The 17,045-nt window shown below is 49.7% G+C and overlaps 1 protein-coding gene across 4 annotated transcripts in view; it reads right to left on the bottom strand.

The window, feature by feature from the left end:
• Window positions 1–14,727, bottom strand: part of LOC122491615 (LIM domain containing preferred translocation partner in lipoma) — a 679,043-nt gene extending 664,316 nt beyond the window's left edge. The window contains exon 1 of one of the 4 annotated variants that reach the window (XM_043594610.1): window positions 14,470–14,727. The gene's annotated coding sequence lies outside the window, so the exon portion shown is untranslated. Of the gene's footprint in view, window positions 1–14,276 lie in introns of all 4 variants that reach the window. The other 3 variants (XM_043594613.1, XM_043594611.1, XM_043594615.1) reach the window with 3 other exon arrangements.
• Window positions 14,728–17,045: the final 2,318 nt, after the last annotated feature.

A 17,045-nucleotide genomic window follows, 5' to 3' on the forward strand; every position in this document is an offset into this window, starting at 1 on the left:
TGTCCCCCTATCTCTCTCTCTCCAGCTCTCTGCCCCTCCCCCACTCACACTTTGTCTCTCAAAAATGAACACATGTTAAAAAAATTTTTTTTATGATTAAGTTTATTCATTTAAGGATGAACGTTAGGGGTGCCTGGGTGGCTCAGTCGGTTAAGCGTCCGACTTCAGCCAGGTCACGATCTCGCGGCCCGTGAGTTCGAGCCCCGCGTCGGGCTCTGGGCTGATGCCTCAGAGCCTGGAGCCTGTTTCCGATTCTGTGTCTCCCTCTCTCTCTGCCCCTCCCCCGTTCATGCTCTGTCTCTCTCTGTCCCAAAAATAAATAAAAAACGTTGAAAAAAAAAAAAAAAGAATGAACTTTAATGTAGGACGCCTAGGTGGCTCCGGTGGTTGAGCATCGGGCTCTTGATTTCAGCTCAGGTCATGAGCTCATGGTTCGTGAGATCCAGCCCCACTTGGGCTCTGCGCTGACAGTGCAGAGCCTGCTTGGCATCCTCTCTCCACCTCTCTCCCTCTCTCTCTCTCCCCCTCTCAAAATAAACAAACAGACTCAAAAAAAAAAGCCAAGAATTTAGAAGAATTAACATAAACGTAAGAGGCAGAGAAGTCTAGGACCGAGTTTCCGTATATAAATTGAAGAGTCAAGTGAATATATTTGCTAAACCAAAAATCAGATCTCTGCATTCTCAGCGTAGAGTTTGGAGACGTTGCTTAGTTGTCACAATTCTGAAATTTCCAGGTTGTTTCCACGGCTTAAAGGGCTACTGATATAAAGCATAAGAAATCATAGCTAAAATAAATGGTTGGGTCCACTACTGAATGCACCAATGGCGCTGGGCAATTAACCTCACTCTCCTGAGGCCTCGGCAACCACTCATGTTAAACGAGGAGGCTGGGTTGGAGACTACTGACTTCACTCATTTACTCATTTTTTGGTAGTATGTGTAGTCCCTGAACAGAGCCTGGCATGGGGTAGGTGCTAAATAATCACAGAAGGAAGGAAGGAAGGAAGGAAGGAAGGAAGGAAGGAAGGAAGGAAGGAAGGAAGGAAGGAAGGAAGGAAGGGAGGGAGGAAGGAAGGGAGGAAGGGAGGGAGGGAGGGAGGGAGGAAGGAAGGAAGGGAGGGAGGGAGGGAGGAAGGAAAGGGAGGGAGGGAGGGAGGGAGGAAGGAAGGAAGGAAGGAAGGGAGGGAGAGAGGGAGGGAGGGAGGAAAGGGAGGGAGGGAGGGAGGGAGGAAGGAAGGAAGGAAGGAAGGAAGGAAGGAAGGAATACATAAATAAATAAAGAGTAGGCATAAATACATAAATAAAGAGTAGGCAACTCAAAACATTAAACATTGAGGTGGGGTGCCTGGCTGGCTCAGGCAGTGAACATGCAACTCTTGACTTCAGGATCGTGAGTTCAAGCCCCACGTTGAGCATGGAGCTTATTTAATAAAAAAAAAAATTTAAACATTTTTAGCCCTTCATACCAAGCTTCTCCAACCCACTTAAATACTGCTATTTGACAATGCACACAAGGGGAAAACACATACTCTAAACTACCACGTGAGAAATCTCTTCAGTAATTAAAGGAATGCAAACTAACACAATAATGAAACACCATTTCTTACATATTAATTTAGCAAAGACAAATACATGTTATAAAATTAAATCCAAGTGAAGATCTAGAAAAACAAGCAGACTCACACACTGCTAATGACTCTGCTGGAGGCTGAATGGCAACTGGTATGAAAAGTATTAGAGATATTCAGTATTTTGTGCCGGTAATTCTCCTTCGAAAGAACCCAAACTTGTTCAGCCAGCCCATAAACATTTGCTTAGGGTCTACCTGCTATGGTTCATGCTCTACAGGGAAATGCAGGGAAAAGATCACGGTTGTCTTATCATCTGGTGGGTTGTCAGGGAGAAAGAGGACAGAGAGAACATTCTCCAGCAGCACATGGCAGGCGTTGGTGCTTTAATCCACTGACCACAGAATTCCTTTCACAGCCACATTACGTGGAAGGCACTATTATCCCCTTTCAAAGAAGAGGCTAACGAACCAATACAAGGTCACAATCGCTAACGAATGGCAGCACCGTGATTTGAACCTGTCTCCAACCATCCTTGCCTTTTCTACTGCATCCAGGAGGAGATAGAAATAAATTCACATAAACACATAATGCAAGGGACAGAATAGCAACCACTGTAAGGGATAAGTGGAAGTGCCACAGAAAATAGTTGTCTTTATTAAATAATACGGTAGAAAGAAGTAAAAGCAGGGTGCCTGGGTGGCTCAGGCGGTTAAGCATCCAACTTCTGCTCAGGTCATAACCTCTCAGTTTGTGGGTTCAAACCCCACATCCGGCTCTTGCTGACAGCTCGGAGCCTGGAGCCTGCTTCGGATTCCATGTCTCCCTCCCTCTCTGCCCCTCCGCCACTCACACTGTCTCTCTCTCTCTCTCAAAAATAAACTTAAAAAAAAAATGTAAAGAAGGAAGTAAGAGGTATTTGCCCACTAATGTTTACACTGCATTTGTTAACATATTGAATTGCATTTAACTTTTTTTCAAATTGAAAACTATCCTACTGTCCACATAGGTAATGTTTAAAGCAGGATTTGTTGATTTCAACAAAGTTTTAGTTATGTAAAAGATATATATAAATTCCAGGCCAAAAAAAAAAGTAAGACTTCCGTAATAATATTAAGTGGAAATTTTGTACACATAGAAAAAAGTGGACACGCACTTTGGGAGCGGGGTTAAGATGAGGGTTATGGTCTCATAAGAAATAAGAGAGTGGTTTTGAGGTACAAAAAGTTTTGGTGGGAGGTTTTTGGTGTGTGTGTGTGTGTGTGTGTGTGTGTGTGTGTGTGTGTTTAATGTAGTTGAGTAAATACATTCTAAAAGAGGTTTTTTTTGTCTTTTGATAACAGATTAATGGTTTACATGAGATGAATTTGGTTTTTTTCACTAGTAAACATATTCTTACAACTCAAGTTCTCATTTATTTGTTTATACAATTAATTTGTTCATATGGTCATTTGACAAACACTTATTAAATTCTTGCCACACATCAGGATCCACAATGGATACGAATATAAACAAAGCTACAGCTGTCCCAGGGATCGGCACGGGCTGGGAACAGGAGGAATCCAAAATTGTGCTAACAGAAAACTCAAGTCGAAGTCTTGGCTCACCATCCGACTAGCATGGGCCCTAGGAAGGTCATGTAATCTCTCACCTCACGTTCCTGGTCAGTAAAACCTGGACAGTAATAACTACTCACAGCACTGTTGAGGGGATTTATCTGTAATTCATAGGAAAACACATGATTAACTGCAAAGCACTATAAAAATGACGACTAGTAGAAAAGCACAACCATCTTCCATTTTGATCAGTATCATGCAGGCCAGTCTAGGCCACAAAGAGCTCAGTTGAGTGTGTGTTAACTTATTGGCACCAAAATGGTCACTCCCTCGACACTCTGTGTGAAAAATAGCCCACCACTCTTAGTGCTTGATCATCCATTTTTAACTTCTTCTGCCATTTATCCAGTTTAGCTAAGAGGATCCTGAGAAGCCAAATGGACAGAGGACCTCCAGGTAAGATTGTTACAAATATCTTTTCGAAGGAAGGAAGGAAGGAAGGAAGGGAAAAAGTCAGATTGGGCAGGCCTCAAAGACATTTCTATATCAAGTCTTCCATCGATACCCGCGTTTTCACTAACATTCCAATCAGCCACTGCTTGAACATCTCCAGTGATTAGAGATTTAATAACCCTAGGAAGAACCAATTCCATTCAGAATCAAGAGATTTCATGGAATTCTTAAAAGATAAAAAGGGATAGAGATCTTCCCCTTGACAAAGAGCTATCTCAACAGCCATGCACTCTGTCACCCTTCTACAGACACTGGGCATTGGATGGGACGACCTGGAGGTTATGCTGCAACCAGGGCTGGGGACTTTGCATGTATCATCTGCTCAGGGTCTGAGTTTCCTTTTATTTAAACAAGAAGATGGGGTGACCTCTATTTTACCTGTGAAACATCCACCACGTCCATGGCATCAGCCCTAATTCAGCTTCCCTTTGTCTTCTGCCTGGGCTATTGCAGCCCATGTTGCCATCTCGAGTACCCTCCCTCCCCATCCAGCCTACCACTTTTTTCCTGAAGCACAGTTCACCCTACTTGATGCTCCTTCCATAGTGCAGACTCAACTCCTCAGCAATCAAGCCCTTTCTCAATCTCAGCCCCACCCTAACTTTTCACCCTCATTTCCATGGCCTCTGTACTATGCAGTCTATCCCCCATGACTCCACTTCTCCAAGGTGTGGTACACTTTCTCACGTCTGTGTCTCTGCCGTGTTATTTCCCCTGCTTAACTACCCTGTGTTCCTCCTGCCTACCAAATTCCCACTCATCCTTCAAAGCCTATTTAAATGATGGTCTCTTCATCTGTGAAGTTTCCCCCAGGTCCCTCGAGTTAGTCACCACCCAATCAGAGCCACCAGGTACTTTCTTGTACACAGTTTGCATCCCCAAAACCCAGACGAGAATGTCACTCATTCATTCACACTCATCATTCTGGCATGATGAGTGAGCAAGGACACCAGTGCATCAGATCGACGGGCAAATAAATGTATCTTTAGGGTTCTGTTCCACTATCATCAGTGGAACCCTAATAGTCTCCAAGTGAAGCTGCTAGTCTGTGGCCAAGAAGTTTCCAGACTGGAAATGACCAGACATCTGAAAAGCTGACCTGCCTTTCACCTCATTCTAAGAAAAGGTGCCACTCACCCTCCAGGTCACTGCAGTTTGACTTTCCCACGAGTCAGGGCACACACACCCTGCCCTGTTGGTGGCAACTCCCTGCTGCAGCTCTTGCAAATGACTTGTTCTCATACCAAACAAGGCAGAAGCTCCAGGCGCCAACTAAGTTTTGATTTGCTTCCCAGGAACTTCACAAGAACCATCTTCTGTGGAAATTCATTCGGAAGAATACGCACGGGTTACTCTAGTGACTTCTTGGCACAGAATTTAGTACCGCACTGGGGCTTCCACGGTGACAGTCAGAGATCATTATCAAGATGGGCCAATGAATGGAAAATAAATGATTCAAAAACCCAGCTAGAGTATACACGGGGACAGAGGATCCATCTTGTTGCTTCAGATTTACTAGCCAGAGCCATTTTAGCTGCCCTGTTGCATCTTGGACGAAGCTTTCACGTCCTTCAACGTCTAACCTAAGACCCAGCCCTTCCACCAAAGTCCCACACGTGCCAGTGCGCGCGCACATCAGTCCTCTACAGTAATTGCTCTTGTGGTGGCCCCTTCCTACCCTCTGACAAGCATTAACGTGTTTGTATCAACCCTGATAAACCCTGTGCGCGTGCAATCGTGACGTCTCCTTCAGGCATCCCCAAACTTCACCTTACAGAAGTAGTTCGTGGAACCAACACTGCTCGAGCACGTAGCATCTCCTGTAGCAAAAACAGTGGGTGTTTGCTAAGGCAACACGATAGACCTAGTCTCACGCTCACTCCTTGCCCTAGCTCCCTCCACACTCATCTACAGGTGCGGCAACCAGACAATCTATCCTCCCAATCAGAACACCTTTGGGAGTGAAAAGGGGTCACTGTCAATTCTATGCTAGGACCCAGACAGAAGCCAGGACAGCCCAAGGAGGACGGTCCCTCTGCCTGTTAGCTAAATACTGTTGCTACGGCTACATTTCTCCACCAGAAAACTGAGGCTAGCGTTAAGGACGGGGATCCCTTCATATCCACAAAGTGGTCTTCTAAAGATGCCAAAACATTCACCATATGTCCACAGCCATCTTCTCCTAAGGGGGTCACCTCCACCTCCCCGAGTCTTTCAACGGGGCAGCTGATCTGCTGGAGAATGGCCTGAGCGACTGAGGAATGCTCACAGTGGCGATGGCAGGAAAAGGGTCCATGCTGGGCGGTGGAACAAGGCCAACACACAATTCTTGAAGGTCAGTGAAATAACCCCACCCTGTCCTGATCCTCTTGCTGACCTGCCCCGTGAAAGGTTCCCACACAAGCTTCAGAGGGAGGAATGGCCCCGCCCCTCCATACCAGTTTTCCATTGTAACCACAGGGGGCTTTGATGTGAGGCCGTGACCCAAGCAATTACTGCAATAGAAGCAAACCCCACAGGGCTGAAAGGCACAAACCCCGTGAAGAGTGGGATGGTTGCAATGGAAGAAGGGACACCGCACGACCATTCACTGGTCAAAAGCCATTCTGACAGCACGGAAGTGTCATGGATGTCTGTGGCACACGGTTCACTCTGCAGGGCGCGCTGTTCTCAACAGCGACGCCCTCGTCACTAAGAAGTCAAAAAATGAGGGACCTGCCAACTCACGCCTGTGACCACACCAGGGAGCAGTCTCCATTAAGCGGTACAGCTACGATTGGAACTTGGCACTGTCTGGGTCTAAATCCCATGATCTCCACTGCCAGTAGGGTAAAGTACCACCACCGTCTGCTACACACCATGCTGGGCACCAGAAATTGCCACACGGCACGCTATACGGCCACACTGCAATACAGTAAGCACTGGGAAGGGAGCTCCTCCGGTTCTCACAAATGCACTGTGATGTAAGATCTCTGTTTGAAGGTAACTGAGGCTCAGAGATGTTCCAGAACTTACTTAAGATCACAGGGCTAGGGGCGCCTGGGTGGCTCAGCGGGTTGAGCACCCAACTCTTGGTTTGGACTCAGGGCACAATCTCCTCGTTCATGAGCTGGAGTCCCACATCAAGCTCTGCACTCACGGCACGGAGCCTGCTTGGGATTCCTTCTCCCTCTCTCTCTGTCCCTGCCCCACTCTCTCCCTCTGTGTCTCAAATAAATAAATAAATAAATAAATAAATAAATAAATAAATAAAACTGTAAAAAAAAAAAAAAAAGATCACAGGGCTAGTGGGTGGCTCAAACAGAGGTATATGCTTTCCATACACCAAAATCCTTTGGTGATGGTACTGTGAAAATGATAGCATGGCAAAGCCCAGACCCTCAGAGTTTGGGGTCTCCAACCTGATTGTCAGTTGACTTCCAAAGTCAGACACAGGCAGCGAATGCTAATTAATTAGCACACGGTGAAGTAATACTGATAGTTTCCTGCCTATGCATAAGGCCTGCTAAGGACGTTCCTGTCAATTTCTCACGCTTCCCAACAGTTAAGGAGCAGGACAGGAGCTTGGGAGGTGGGATTCTTATTCCGCCACGTAAAGCCGAGCACCCCATGGGAAGGCTCTCCACGCCTGAATTCTTGCCCACACTCTGCAAGACAAGACTAATCCTGCTGACCCATCTTTTAGATTGCAATCGGGAGCTAAGTAATAAAAATGATAGTAAAATGCATCCTCCACATAAAAAGTGCTAGAAAGACCACGGGTTCTCTGAGATGGGCTGCGATGGGTAGGAGGATCTACCCTGTAATGGATCTCATACCGGCAGCGTGAAAACCTTTATGCAAGCAAAAATACGTAAAAATGAAAGGGGATGGGTGGGGTTGGGGCTGAGGGTTGTCACAAGCAAGGAAACTTGAAGTTACCATGGAGTCAGAACCTTGGTTCTTGCAAAAAAGGGAAGGGCATACATGGCAGTAAAAGAAATCAATCCCCAACACACACACACTCAAACAGCCATCGTGATCAGTTTGTTTCACAGTGTAAAGCATAAGGTTCAAGCCCAGTAACAGTGATCTCCAAGCTGTACCCCCTCTGGAATTTTCTAAAGCAGAGTTGTGGGGGGGGGGACAGTGGGGAGCAGAGAAGGCATGTGTCAGGCCAGGCTCAGCAGAAAAAGAATCAAAACCACCTTTGAAAGAGGTCTGGCCTGGGAGTATGGGCTGATGTCCGACTCAGGCTCACCTGACAAGGATGTGACCGAGCCCTGTGTCCCTTTCCCAGGGCCTCGGTTTCCTCACCTGGGCAACGAGGGATCGGGTTGCTCTGGCCACCGAGGCCCAGCCCACACTTCTAAGGCAGGAACTGGTTGCCAGCTCGCAGCTTCTACTGCCTCCAAGCCTGGCTCACATGAAAGCCAAGGCTGATAAGCTGGCAAATAATTAGGACAAGAGGAGGCACTAAGCTACCTGTTATGATTCTGACAGCAAACATCTCCTGGAACCCGTTCTTCCTCCTCTTCTCTGCTTGGCTGGTACAGGCCCGCTATCACCCACCCTGGAACACATCAGCAGCCTCCTAAAGGGACTCCCTGCCTCTGGGCCACTCTGCCACTAGAGCTCTCTGAAATACAGATCCACCAACAGCCTTCTTTGCTCAAGACGTAACAAAAGCCCTCCCGCTCCCCACAACTGCCGTCATCCTTGTTCCTCCTGCCAGCCTTTTCCCGTCTAACCCTCCCAGGCCAGCCCCATCATTCACGGCGAACTCCAAAAACACCTTTCCATTTACCAAACACTTTTAAAGCCTCAGGACTGCACATCGAGGTCTCTCTGTATAGAAAACTCTTCCATCCCTGTCCACCATAGGAACTCCTACTCACTCTTCAAAACCCAACCCGATGTCTTCTTCTCTGAGCATGTGCCTATTTTTCCAGGTAGTGGGTCACTCCCTTCCTAGTGCTCCTATCAGCCCTTTGTTCATCCTTCTAGTAGGGCCTCACCATGCTCTGTTTTAGTCTCTCTCCTATACTGGAATAAAGATCCGTAGGGACACAGCCTCAGTGGTCTTTGTCAGCCAGTATCCAGCATTTCCGTGGGGCATATGTTAATCACTCACCTGAGCTTCACTGAATACAAAAGATCGGGGTGTATGTGATCACACATATAGGTGGGGGAGAAGGGGACAAAGAGTCAGGGAGGGAATGGCATCATGGCACAAGGCGGGGTTTGGCCTTGAGCTTAAAGGGTCATGGGTTTACAACAGGCAGAGACCACGGTCAGGCAAAGGCACAGATTGAGAAAACAGAAGAATGTTCCAGAACAATGCAACCACCTGGCTGTGGGAGGGAAAGCAAAAGAACAGCTACAATTGCACTCACCCTCAGGATGGCGCATTGAGAGACTCCCCTCTCCATTCCCAGACCCTGGTCTTCACCCTAGCAGTGCGACTGTGGCAGCCGTAGCATAGCTGGTTCTCAATCCGATCCTGGGACTCCACGGACCCAAGCTTCTGGGTCAGTAAAAGTCCCTCTCCCCCATCACTGCTCTTGTGTGGTTGCAGTGAACCAAGTCAATCCCTTTCTTCATCTAACCAGTATTTCCAAAGCATCTGCCATGTGCCAGGCACTCTTCTGGGCCTGGGAATATGGCCATTAACAAAGCAGGCATCCTTGCGATCCTCGTGAAGCTTCTTTTACAGTGGAGGGGAAACAAAGACTAGCAAGCATATAAAGCCAGGTGGTGACCAGTGCCTATATCGTGTCAGTAAATGTCGTTCATTCATTTAACAAACAGGACTGAACATCTTCAAAGCACCAGAGACCAGAGGGATTTGGAGATAAGACGGCCAAAGTCTTTTTTTTTTTTAATTTTTTTTAATGTTCATTTATTTTTGAGAGAGAGACAGAGTGTGAGCAGGGGAGGGGCAGAAAGAGAGGGAGACACAGAATCTGAAGCAGGCTCCAGGCTCTGAGCTGTCGGCACAGAGCCCGATGCGGGGCTTCAACTCACAAACTGTGAGATCATGACCTGAGCTGAAGTCGGACACCCAACCGCCTGAGCCACCCAGGCAGCCCAGCCAAGGTCTTGCTGACTTTGTTGAGTGCCATTTCTAGGTTCTGTCTTTTCTACCTGAAGATACCTTTATCTGTGAGTCATCGAAATGCAAACGACAAACCCGAGGCAGGTGGGCCACAGGAAGAACTGAAGTTGATCTCTCAGAGTCCTGAGCCAGAAAGCCATCTTTCAGGAAGGGGTCTGCATGACCCAAGGAAGGGCAGGATCCAACAGGAGCTATTCCACTCAACTCCAGGGGACACCCAGCCTTGTTGAAGGAGCCACAGATCCAGGGCACTAACAGGAATCAAAACCCTCCCTCGCTTCCCAACTTTGCCATCTCCCCAACCGCCTCTCTCCAGGAATACAGCAAATCCTTATCGCGACAGAGGGCTGAGGAGGGAACAATGATGGGGGATGGTTTGCTAGAGAGGCTCTACTGTCTCCGGCCAGGTAGGTTTGGGGAGAGAAGACACCCAAAGGGTAGAGGGAACGGTAGTATCTTACGAGAGAAGGGGCCCGGCAGCACCAATGTGGCATTGAGAAGCCTGGTCACCCACATAGCCCTTCAACTGTGATCCCACCGGGCCCCGTGAATGTGCACTGAATTCAATGCCAAGGAAAAACACTAGAAAACACCATTGATTTTCATTCTGTGGACACCGGAGAGAAGCGTGAAGAAGCTACAGCTCAGGCGAAGGTTGGACACTTAGCCATGGACTAGCAGTTGCGTGACCTTACTTGGCCAAAAACTCATTTTCTCATCTGCACAATGAGACGGATAATCATAAAGCTTCCCTTCACCAACCAGTAGGAGAATTACGTAAGCAGATGAGAAGCACTCAGAAAACCGTCAAAATTATTATTATATTATTATTACTATTATTGTTAAGAATGCTAAGCAGACCCACGTTTTCTAGCCTCAATCCTGCGCTTTCCCTGCTGACAAGCACGAATCCCATTAACTCGCCTGCCACCCACCCTATTCCCAGAGAGTGAGGAGAGGCGAACACCACATCAGTGTTCTTTCTCATTTCCGTGACCCGCACAGGAATGCACCAGCCCATTCCCACCACGCATCCAGGGAGAGTGGACCGGACTCCCACAACACACGTCCGTTCCCTCCTTCCTCGCCTCACCTCTGCTGCACACACACCTTCGAGCCCACGGATTTCCACCCAGAGAGCTGCTTCCCACCTGCAGCACAGCCTCACCCTTCCTTCTTCGCCTGGGTTTCTTCCAGCAAGGCGCAGCCTTCCAACGCCACATTCCAGGAAAAGTCCCCACCAGTGCACGCCCACCCACCCACCGAGGCGCACCCTGAGCTAAGACTCCCTATTACTGACCAGGGTCAAAGTCTCAGGTTCACTCTCAGTTACTCAATGTGTCACCGTGCTTCCTGCATTACCTCCCAGATACCTAATCCCAGTGACAAGGAGGGTTCCGGAACCCCTGCCCAGGCTCGTTCTCAAGTCAATTTCCAGAGAAGCAAGTAATGTCCCTTTAGCCTGCAAGATAAATTTAAATCTACGTAGCAAATTAAATTTAAAATCACATCTCCATTTCCCACAGCCCCCCTTCACGCTGGTCATTCAAAACACAGCCTGAGGCATAAACCTTCCCTAGGACTGCAAAAGGCCTCACAGCCCTGTCTCGGCCCAGAGCTTCTTCCCCAGGGCACAACTCCTGCTTAGCCCTAAAGATTCTCCTCAGACACAACTCCTTCTGTGGTTGCTTCCCTGAAGTCAAACCTCCTCAGTGCAGAGTAGCCAGAACATACCCCCTGTAACAGCAACCCCCCCTCCACACACACACACACACACACACACACACACACACACACACACGTGCTCCTCAACGGCAGGCACTGTGTGGCCTCATCTTTGTACTCCCAGCGCCAACCCGTTCCTGGTTCACTGTGGAGGCTGGCTCCAGAAATTCTGTGCTTCACGCACTGCGCTTCTCCTTTCTGTGTAAAAATAGCTGTGTGCTCCATCCCTTGCTTTTACCCTGTCACCAGGCATCTTCCGTCTTGGCCAAAGACCCATCATCATGGCAGCATCCTGAGCCACAGTTCCGAAATCAAATCCAGTCTGACTCTCCCCCCTTCCCCATTAATCGGCACCAGGGTCACAGCGAAGTAAAGTCACATATTAACACACCAAGAGTCAAAGTTCAGGGCTGTAATTTTGAGCATGTCTCTAATTAGCCATGTGACCTTGGGCAAAGGTTCACATGCAGACGAAAGATGTCGCCAGGCCCAATTCTCCAAAGATTTTTTTTTTTGATATCCAAATGGAATGTCTAATGGGAAACTGTTTAATAAAGTGCAGAGCCCTGTACATTCATAAAGGGTGTAATGAGCAAATTGTATCAAATCTAAACCATCAACTGTAAGATGTACCACTGTCAACTTAGAATGAAAAACTGCTCAGCTATGACACATCTGTGATTAAAAGAGAACCCGACCTCAGTGACATTAAAATGTAAAGTGTGTTTTAGAGTTGATGAAATAAAATTTATTTGTTTCAGTAAAACACAGAAACCTGCTACAAATTTCTCATATTTGCCAATGGCCCGTAATAGGCACTTGCAGTAAATGAACGAACACCCACTGAGAACACTCTTAGACCAAATTATTGCCTCCCTGGCTGGAACTGGGGGGCAAGACGCTGCCCCACGCCAGTTCCTTCCCTTCTCAATCATGTCCCAGCCTGATCAAAACCCTCAGAAGAGGACTTCAAGTCAGATCCCAACTCGCTTCATAATGAAGTCTCCCCTCCACCAACCACTACCTGGAACTGTCTGCCATCCTAGAACTGTGACTTCTCCACAAGAATAGGTCACCCTAAAAAGGGTCCTCCTCATTCCCAGCATAGTAACCAGCCCAGCAACTCAGCTCCCTAGGCCTATTCCCAAAGCCAACTCTAGGCCCACCTGCTGCCTGGGAGAATGCCTGACCCAAAGGGCCCAGGCCCTCAACCACTCAGACAGCTAACCCCAACTACTTATCTCTCATCTACAGTCTACATTCCAGACTATAAAAGCCCCCGTGTTGTGGCTGGGGGACTGCCTCCCAAAGATTCAATGCAAGATCAGGCTCTTCCCTGTAATTGACTCCTGGTGCTGGCAGGCACCTGGAAGAAGGAAGGCTGGTTGCGGAGTGGAGAAAACCCCGTTTGGGGTTCTGGCCCCCCAACATCCACCATTATTCAATGTAGGCTCCAGAACTAGCACCCGCCTCCTCTGGGCCTCTGTGTTGGTTTTCCTGCCTGTAAGAGAGTGGGAGGGTGAGGAATGGGGGTGGGGGTGGGGGCATTCAGCTACTTTCCCCCTTCTACTTAAAGTCTTCCCTAAAATGCAATTTGCTGGGAATGGTAAGCCGTTAATTAAGTCACTAACACCTTAGTGAGAATGAGTTTCTTCGGGAGGCAAACAATTTAGAAAAGGGTACTGGAAACAAAGTTAAGTGAGTCTGGTACTAGGAAAGTAGCTCAGAGAGGACCCTAAATTTTTGCATTTTGTGTTGGAGGCAGGAAGGCAGCAGATCCCTGGGAAGGGAAGAGAAGGGAAGTCAGAGAGACCTTTCAGTTCCTGGAGCACAAGTCCCAAAGGCGTTGCTCTGTAGACTTCTCAAGCACAACTCCAGTGCTTATCTCTTCTCATGCCCCCCCCACCCCCCGCCCCCCGCTCCATGCACCCCGCGCCCCCAACACAGCCACATTTACAGCTTCATCTCCTCTCTTCGCAATTTATTTAGTCGTCTTGGGTCTTCATCCCTCCCCACCCCCCCCCCCCCCCCCCCCCCCCCATCCCGCGCAAATGGCCTTCCTGTCTCTGGCTGGCTTCAGAAAACACCCTATGCTTCAAAGCCTTGACCGAGCGCGGCCCCTCCAAAGAGAGAAATCAAACTTTATTCATGCCTTTCTCCAGGCACTCCGCACTTTATCCTGGGTCTGGTTGGGCACCTCCGGTGAATGAGCGCTCCCTGAGGGCAGGACCTGGGCCCCATCAGCCTCTCCGACCCCACACACCCAGCCAACACAGCGCTTGGCACACAGTGTTAGAGAAATGCTTGCAGAAAAGGAACCAGGAGTAGGGAACCATCTATGTCGATTATGGCTCGGCCTCTAGTGAGTGACTCCAGGGAGGCCCTCCTTGTCTCCGGGCCTCAAATGCGCCGACTGTAAAATAGGGGGACTAGAATGACTGGGTTCCTAGGCCCTTTCCACCGTGACAACTGAGATTCCGCGAAAGCTCCAAGCGGCTGGGTGTGGCCCCGCCCCCTAGACGCCCAGAAAAGCCCGGGCAGGGGGCGCTCAGGGAAGGGCTCCAACCCCGCCCAGTCCCAGGTCGACGCTTCCCGAAAACTCGGGGTCCCCCTCCCCCATGCGTGCACCCCGTGATTGCGCCGCGGCGGGCACTTCCGCACCGCGGGCCCTGCGGCCCGGGCTGGGCGCGCGCTCCGCGCCCTGCGCCCCGCGCGCCTGCTTCCCGGGAGGCGCTCGCGCCGGGGGAGGGCCGGGGGTTCCCGAGGCGCCCGCGAGCGGAGGGTGGGGGGAAGGAAGGAGGATTTGCAACAATACCTCGGGGAGGAGGCGGCCAGGGCAGCGGCGGCGGCAGCGGCGGCAGCGGCTGGAGGCGGAGGCAAAGGCGAAGGAGGAGGTGCCCGGGCACTCCCCCTCCCATTGTCCCCGGCCCCGGACAGGCCCGGCCCCGCGCCCCGCACCGCGCACCGCGCACCGCGCCCAGCGCCCGGGCGGTGCAGCCAGCCCTTACCTTGCAGCGCCCGGCTCTCCCCTCCTTGCTAATGCTACTTATCCCGGGAAAGCTCGCGCGGGGGCCGGGAGCGGACCCACAGACAAAAAGTGAAACTTCGGCAGGGCTGGAGCTGCTGCTGGTTGGTGCCTTTCCCCCTCCTTCCTCCCCACCGTCCCCACCCCCTCCCCTCGGGCTCCCGTGCGGTGCCCTGAGAGCTGGAGGCTGACGTCAGGGGCCTGAATTCCTGACTTTGCCTGCACGCATTTGTCCATGTAAGGTATGGGAAAGCGTGTGCCCGCGGGCCGCCGCGCAGCGCTCGCCAGGCGGGGGAGGGGGCGCCCGCTGGGGCCGCGGCTAGGCCAGAAGGTGGGCGCACGGAGGGCATGTTACTTCCTGGGAGGAAGAGGAGGAGACGCGGGGATGCGGGGAGCTTGCAAAGGAGGAAGGAAAAGAGGGAGGTGTGGAGGCTTTGCCTACACTGGAGGAAGAGGAAGCAGACGTAGAAGGAGGAAACGGCTGAGTGGAGGGGCTGCTGAAGACACGGGGAGACCCGTGTCTACAATGGAAGCGCCAACACAAGGCGCTGAGCCTGAGCAGAAGCGACCCTGCCGAGGAATCCCCTTCTCGGATCGTCTTCCTGAGCCTCGCCCTGGATTCCCAGCAACACTCAGAACCTACTGGATGGTAGAGCTGGCAAAGACCAACTTCCCAGCCCGCTCACTTCACTCAGGAGAAAACTGAAGCCCTGGGAGGAGAAATGACTTGCCCAGGGTCATACAGGACACAGATCCAGGCATTGGCCCCGGATGCTTTGCCTCCCAGCCAGATTCCCGACGCCAGATAGGGCCCTGACTCCCTTTGTCCCACTGAGCAGTGAAGCAGGCTACGTGTACATACGTAGGCAACACTGACCCCCCCTGGGAAGAGCTTTCCAACTTCTCAGGGCCCCAGAGTCAGTTCCTGGAAGGTTCTCATTGACAGTGAGCCCTGAGTTAGCGATGACAATCAGCTGCTTCAGGGCAGCTTCCTGTGTCCCCTGCTGAATCGAACCCCTGCAGTTTTAACAATTACTTCCCAGTCTTGTCCGGAAGCCCAGAAAGCTTGCTATGTGCTTACAGCTTCAAAAAAAAAAAAAAATGTGAACTGGGTGAACTGGTTTGAATAGAGGCAAGCCTGTTCTTGGAAGGTTTGAGTCGGACTTTTTTCCCTCTGACATTTGTAAATACGAGCAACCATGAAAACCACCATTTACTTTATCAAAAAGGTTGTGATGTTCGGCAGCTATTGCCTGGAAGGCACTCCGAGGCTGTGGACCTTGTTTCCTTGTATTTCTGGCCTCCTCATATCTGAAATAATAATCTCTCACCTGAGTACATCATACAAGTGCTTTCTCAAAGGTGTATTGGGTCTTAGTAAGACCCAATGTAAGAATGGGTCCACCCAGTCCCCATCCAATATAACGGGACTTGACCAGCATTTCTTTTTCTTTTCCCCAGTAACACACTTATAAAGAGTAATAGGGTTCTAATGAGGATTAATGAGATTTAATAAGGTATAATTAGAGTCATTCACTTCCTCCATCATACACAGTATAAGACTGTTGTGTTGGATCCAGAAATGCTACTAATTATGTTGACTGTTGTATGGGTGTGTTGAATTGCTCAGGTGGGCATGGTGTTAGCCCAAGAGTTATATAAAGGTAATCAGGAAAGATAAATTTTGACTCAAGAGGCACTCACCAGGAGTGTGAGAGGCAAAGTGGTAAATTGGATGCTTGGCCAAGGGCACCTTGGTGTTGTCATCAGATGCAAATCCAAGTCAAAGCCTCCTTCTCATTTGCTGATCTGGTTTCTTTTGTATTCTCCCTTCTTTCACCATCCCAGTTAAAACCTGATGTGTTCAGGGGCTTAAGAAAGAAGGAAACACTGTGTAAATTTGCAGACTCAATGCCAGAGAAACACAGGATTACCAATCCAGAGACTAAAAGAAGCGCGCAGGATTTGAGGTGGGGCAGAGGTCATGTGATCTGAGGATCGCACACCCTGCAAAAGGATTCTTACTGTTCCAGTGATGGCACACAAAACTTTGAGGAAGGGCAGGCTGTGGTCCCACTGTTCCCTTGCATCCACTACAGCTCCTTACCCAACGGCCCCTGGGTAGCACATGGCAGTCCAGGTTTCGTGGTTAGGATTATTCTGGGCAGCATTCTAAGGATTTTTCAGAGGCATTTTATTTAACCGCGCCAAACCTTTCTAAGGTTGGCATTATTCCTTTCTCTATTTTGCCCTTTTGCCCACGAGGAAAGTAAAGCCCAGGGAGGTTAAGTAGCGTGCTCTTAACCTCTTAACACAGAGCTAGTACATGAGCAAGCTGAGGTTCCCCACTGAGCCCAGGCAGTCCAGCACTTGGCTCACCCACTGCTGCGTGACCATCTGGTCTCAGCTGGAACACTCCGATGTGCAGAACTCATAATCTCCCACAGTTGACCCAGAGGAAGAGCTACGAAGAGGCTACTGGAGAAATGCTAAGGACAAGAGGGGCTTGGAAGATGGAAGGCAAACACTAACCTGATGTTGCCTCTTCCCAATTTAAAC

The sequence above is a fragment of the Prionailurus bengalensis genome, chromosome C2, assembly GCF_016509475.1.
Source record: "Prionailurus bengalensis isolate Pbe53 chromosome C2, Fcat_Pben_1.1_paternal_pri, whole genome shotgun sequence".
NCBI classification, from domain to species: Eukaryota; Metazoa; Chordata; class Mammalia; order Carnivora; family Felidae; genus Prionailurus; species Prionailurus bengalensis.